Raw genomic sequence first — 6,256 nt, 5'->3', positions numbered from 1 at the left:
AGACAGAGCTTACAATCCCTAATGGGTTGAAAAGCGCCTGGCACTTATCCTGCAGTTACGCACACAGGTCACCTGCGCAGTGCTGGAGGAAGGTGAAGCAGCTCAGGATGGACCCATATGAGCCAGTTCACTGAGCAGGAAACTTCCAAAACCAGCCAGAAAGACCAGTCTCGTGGAAGAGGGAGAACACAACTCAGGCAGTGTTTATGTGGCTGGGAAGCACCTAAAGAGGCACTATTCTGCTTCAGCAAATTGAAATAAAAGAAAACCTATGCTACCTGTGTTGCATTTAGGCCAATTTACAGATAATCTATTTACTCTGTATCAGACAGGTAACTGTGTAGTTAAATAGCTATTATAAAGTGCCAGGCAGCTACTGTCTGGCTCTCATGAATCACTGTCCTTTTTAGGGTAATGTGATCAGTGTCTTAATTATCTGACCATTATACGGGATACTATTACAAGCAGCAGTTAAGTTGCGTTAAATGAGTTGATCAGTTACATCAACACCAGCACTTCAGCCCTGCTGCTTGTACAACCTTCAGAGGCAGAATCCAGCTCACTGCAAGTAGCTTCAGCCAGCATCCAAGCAGAAATCATTTTGGGAATGATGCCTTTCCTAAGCGTTAAAACACTACAAGCAGTGAATGTTTGGTAGCCTGTGGCTCTTGGGAAGAGTAAGCACTTTTCACTGCTGGGGAGACCCCATTTGTTTCCCCCAGCACAGTAGTGTTAAAAAACCCAACATTACGGTGGGATGTTTCTGTTCAAATTATTTTAAGATAGCATATTGGCTAACCGCAGCCAAAAGAGAACTTCCGTAGAATTTGAGTACATGTGAGAGTCTGATCCTATAGGCAAGGCAGCAAGCGATCAGTAGTTTTAACGTCAACTACTTCAACATGAAGCCACATGTTTCACTCCCTAGCTCTCTCAAGCCCAAACTGAATATATCTGAAGTGAAGGATCCCGTGGGTGGTCTCAGATCCTATGTAAACACCCATCCAGAGTTTCAGGCCTGCCTTAGACATTGTGCCAGCCCCGCTGTCACTTAAAAACCTTCTCAATATTTCCCTCTCAGTAGGCCAGTGCCACTGTGGTTCTGATCCCATCCTGGGGTACTTCATGTGCAGGATGCTGAGGCTTGAAGACTATCAGCATTTTTATCTGGCTTCACAGAAGGTGACCCACACTTTCCTTAGCACACTCTAAGCACACATCACCGGCTTTTCGGCACACTCGCTTTTGACTTATCTCAGTAGGCAGGTGCAGTTCACATCTCTGTGACTCTATTTATTGCTCTGCTTTCCTTTTGTTCATCAATTATCCAAGCAGGTACGCTGCCTTTGAGAGTTTTATCTTTTAACCACTTCCGCCAAGAAGGACTAGAGATGAAATACTTCTCTTAGGTACAGGCAGAATACTTAGAAATGGTGGGTGTAAAGCCTTTAAACATAATCACAGTGCTGCCTGTGGGAGCGGTGGGTATGTAGAGATAGGCACGATCACCTAGATTTGCTCTGTACTCACACTGCTACTAAAGGTGAGGGGAAGAGGCTGTAAGACCTCAGTGAATCCATCCCCAGATCCATGGTGGCTGAAGCCAAAGACAACGAGAGAAAGGAGGCAGGCAGGTGGTTTGCAGTTTGTTTTCTGCACATACGCCCAAGCTTTAACTTCAAAGTTTTGGTTCACGCCACGTTCTGTGTTGTCAGAGCCAATTAAAGCAAATAGTTTTCCTTAAAAAAGAATGGGAATTATTTTAAAATAAACAATTTACTATGCCTTCATAACACTGAGTCTTCTTGTACGGTCATGTTTTATACCTAGGGAGTTCTCAAAACATTTATTAAAGCTTTGCTTAATTTGATTGTGTATATTTGCAGTCCTTTCATGCCTTAGTGATTCTGTCTCTTTGACATATTCCCTTTAACATGTGCGCCTCATGAGCTATCTTTTACAAAAACGTGATCGTGCATGAACAAACATAGTGCGCTTCTCAACAGTGCCAGGCCCGATCTATGCCCAAGAAAGCCACACTGTGCTGTTTGCTCACAAGAACACAGTTGTTACTCTAAAGTTAAATTAACTATTAAAAAAAAAAAATCAAGGCTGAAAATAACTGGTAACTTATGTTAGAACCTAGGTTACTCTGCTGACCTCGACTGCAAGAAGAGTGATTAAAATTTGTTGCCCAGGTCACAGTACTAGAGCTAATGGCAGTTGCTCATGAAAGTGACTTCTCAAAAGAAAACACTGTTCCTAATAAATTCCACAGCAAGTTAGCTCAGAAAGAAAGATTTCAGTTCCGGTTGGTTCCACTTGAACTGAAACATTGAATTTGCTGAACTGAATTGAAACATGTAATCTTGAATTGGTCTGACATTAAATTGCAACTCATTCAGCAATGAAATATCTCATGGGAATTTAGTTCCTGTATTTCACATCTATGTCCTGTGTGTAAAATTGGACTTCTTACAGTCTCTCCTTCAACTAAGTCACTCGGACATCCCAAGACAGAAAGGATCCCAGTGCCTCACAGGGGATGGTGCCTGGCCAGCACGCGCAGGCTGTATGATCTTAGAAAGCAAAACTCATAAGGCTCTACTGCACCTCAGCAAGGTGTAATTCATTCTGAGAAAAACACAACACAAGATGTTTTTACATCCTGAATTCAAAGCCTTCCTGTATTTTCCACTAATTTTGCTTTAAGTGAATTGCGTTGAAAACAGACTTTGAAACATCACTTTCTCAGCAGGTGGAGAGTCCACGCAGCTGCAGCCAGCTCTGCCCATGGCTACGCAAGAGCCCCCCGTGCCGCTTCAGGGATCGGCTCACACGGGCCTGAGCAAGCGGCACGAGCGGTTTCAGGTAGGCAAACTGACATTACTGAAGTCCAGCTTCAGGCTGAGCACTGAAGAAGGTTTTGCATACAAGCAAAAGCATCACAGTTCAAATCCAGGTATTGTAGGTCCCTTGCAATCTGCTGACCTGTCCTTCTCTTTCCCTGCATCCTGCCACAGGACAAGACAGCGCGAAGCACCGAAGGAGCTACATCCCCCAGCTCTCAGCTCTCTTGTTCTGCTCTTTTGCTGACCTAAATCTCCAGGAACGGTTTCTCCCCTTTGCTGTAGGAAGCCAGAGTCACCTAGACAGAAGCATTGGTGAGTTAAGGGTGAACCTGACTCAACTGCCCACTTCCCAGTAATGTCCCTCCTCTTACATCAGGGAGGGACCCTGGCAGCTCCTCTGCTGTTCTGCTTTGCCCGGCAATGCCACATCAAGATACTTGGGATCTCCCAGCTCCAGTTTTGCCTCTTGCCCAAACAGCCCTCTCAGCTCTCAAGCTACTGAGCTGGCATTTTGGGAGGCATGCAGGGAAAGTTTGTGTGTTGAAGTCAGTAGGTTTACTCTGGGGGGGCTTTGACACAGTCTTTTCTCAAGCAAACAAAATAGCAGAAGTGAAATTGTGAGTAAATTCCTGACATTAAGAGCAGTACTGACCTGGGATTCTTCACCGAGAGGAGTTCTTAGAGCAGTTGTAGGGGATGCCCTGAAAATCGCATGATTGTGATCTCACCATGAGGTTATTAAAAGATCCTTATCCTCCCAACAGAGGAAGTAATCTGCACAGCAGGCAGGCTTTTGTCAGGGACGTGCAGTTGCCCATGTTGCCTGTTGGTCAGCCCCAGGAGGGAAGGGCACATGCTTGGTGTCACTGGGAATTTACCTTCTTCATGCCTGCGTCATGTCATGGGCGATGGCCTTTCTCTTCAGTTCTTTTTCTGGAGAGAGGAAAAAAAAAAAAAAAAAGCAGTTTCACCAGATTGGCATCTGCTCTGCGCTAAAGCAGCTTCCTCAACCGGCAGTCCAGGAATTGAGCTGTGACAAGGGAAACGTACCCAGAGACGCGAGTGGGGAGAGGTCAGGCTGGCAGAAGCACAGACGCCGAGCCGGCTCATCGGCCACTGGCCGCGTGTGCTGCTGGTTCCTCCGTCCCCTCAGCCCTCAGGTCAGGGCTGGGGGGCTTCCCATGAGACCTGCTCCTTTTTGTTTGCCCACACTACCAGGTCCGTTTGTATGCGGAGGGACCTGTGATGAGCAAACAGATCCTTTCTGGCCTGAACTAACATGAAAAAGACAGTGGTCACCCCAGAATGACAGGTGGGGAAAGGAGAGGAGATGAAAAAAAAAAAGGAAGAATAACTCCTGGGATGTTGCAGGAACTGTGCATGGCCACTGGTTATGTCTAGAGAGGGTTTTGAAGCCTTCCCTGTACTTCGTTCCCACACAGGTGGGCAAACTGCTGGGAAGTTCCCACAGGATATCAAACCCTAATGAGCAATTAATTGTTTAGGGAAATAAAGAGATAGTATTATGTGTCCTAAAAAAGAATTGAGGGTTCAAGTGCTTGCTGTATGGTCAGCAGACATCCTTCCTGCAAGCCTATGTTACCATGTTCAAAAGGTGTAAGATTTAACACCAGTCCCCTGCAGCCTTTGAAAGAAAACCTGGTATAGAAACAGGGAATAATCCCATCAGTGGTTTCTCCAGGAAGAGCCCATCCAGTCCTCTCTATCACAGTTGTGGCATTCTTCATCCCTGGGCTTGAAAAATAACAATAATAAAAAAAAATAATATTGTGATTTTTCACGCTGTTTCTGTCCTTACTGTCACTCTTTCTGGTTTAGCTTCCTGGTGCCAGGATTAAAATGGGTTTTTCTTGCCTTTTTAGCAGAATTGAGTGAAAAAAGCAAATTGAAACGAGCTGTTTACAGAAATTGTAGACTTTTACAAGTCAGAAGTGAAGCTGTACGTGATAATTTACAACAAAATAAGACACCAGCCCAATAACTGCAAAACCACTTCAAAAAAACCCCTTGAAGATGTGGAAAAAAAAAAGCGTCAAATTGAGAGAAGGGAACTGAGAACAAAAACAGTGAGACAGACCTAAACCAGAGCAGGATTCATGCTTTCATGCCTAGAGTCTAGTAGCTGATCTCCACTTGGTTATCAGTACAAATCCGACTGGGGAGAGATTTGCGAGAATCACTGTCAATAATGTTCTGCATACATAGGGGAGACTCAAATCCAGGAATCAAAGCACTTAAGCATTCAAAACCTTGATCAAGTGTTGCAGGCTCCTTCGAGGCATGAACAGTTATGGCTGCAATCAGTCTGAGATGAAACCGGGACTCGCTGGGTGCCTGCCCAGGAGAACGGAGTGCAATTACAGCTCGTTTGTCTGTCTAACATGATTAAACACCACACTTCTGCAGTACAGCAATTGCAGTTTATATCCAAGGTGCCCAGAGAGCTTAAAGGCAATTTCCAGCCTCAGCTGAAGTTGTACGAGCATCTGTTACAGCACTCACACCTGCATTTCTCTTGTCTAGGTAGGCAGTAGGAGTCACCGAGAACAGACAGCAAAGCCAAGGTTCGAATCCAGAATTCCTTCCCCTCCATCTCTAACTGCGAGAAGAATCGTTCCTGACAGCAGTGGGCTTATTGAACACCGCAATCGCCTGTCCCCTTTCCCGACAGGAAGCAATTTAGCAGAAGTAGTGCCGTGTATGTTATATGAGTACTGAATTAAAGATGTGGAGCATTATACCCAGTTCGGTGGAGATGCTACCGTGAGGCAATGCTAACAGGCTGAAGATGGTTTCTGCTCACGGTGAGATCCAAAACAATAACAACAAACACATTCCTAGTTCACGTGAGCACAAAATCTGTAATGGACTGAAGAGAGCAGTTTGCAATCTCATGCTTCCAAGTGCAATAGGTTTCCAAAGGGAGATACTGAAGCCTAATGACTGCAGTAAGCTTTACCTGCTACTGAAGAGGTGCTGCAGGTCACTGGCACACATCAGCTATCTCGCAGTAAAATCCTGGAAGGGCCTAGCTCTGTAGTTTTTAACGCAATACAGTTCAGAGACAAAAGAACTGGATTGTTTGTGCTAACTATTGCACCCACGTGTCATCTCCACAGCACTGCTTGAGCCAAAACACTAGTGCATCCTTGTTACTTTGCTATGAAATCCTGCCCTTCCTCAGCAGAGGAGACAGTTTGTGGTACAAAGCATTGACGTAAATGAAAGTTATTCAATACTTGCACTCAAAAATCCCAGAAACCATTACTAACAAACTTTGCACTCTGGATTAATTTTTTTTTTTCCTTAAGTGTATAAGGATATACTGATAAATTAACATGCATGGACAAAAGTGGATTAGTTAAATGGCATTAAGCCCACAC

Source organism: Aquila chrysaetos, chromosome 8 (genome assembly GCF_900496995.4).
Source record: "Aquila chrysaetos chrysaetos chromosome 8, bAquChr1.4, whole genome shotgun sequence".
Lineage (NCBI taxonomy): Eukaryota > Metazoa > Chordata > Aves > Accipitriformes > Accipitridae > Aquila > Aquila chrysaetos.
This window is presented reverse-complemented; position numbering follows the sequence as displayed.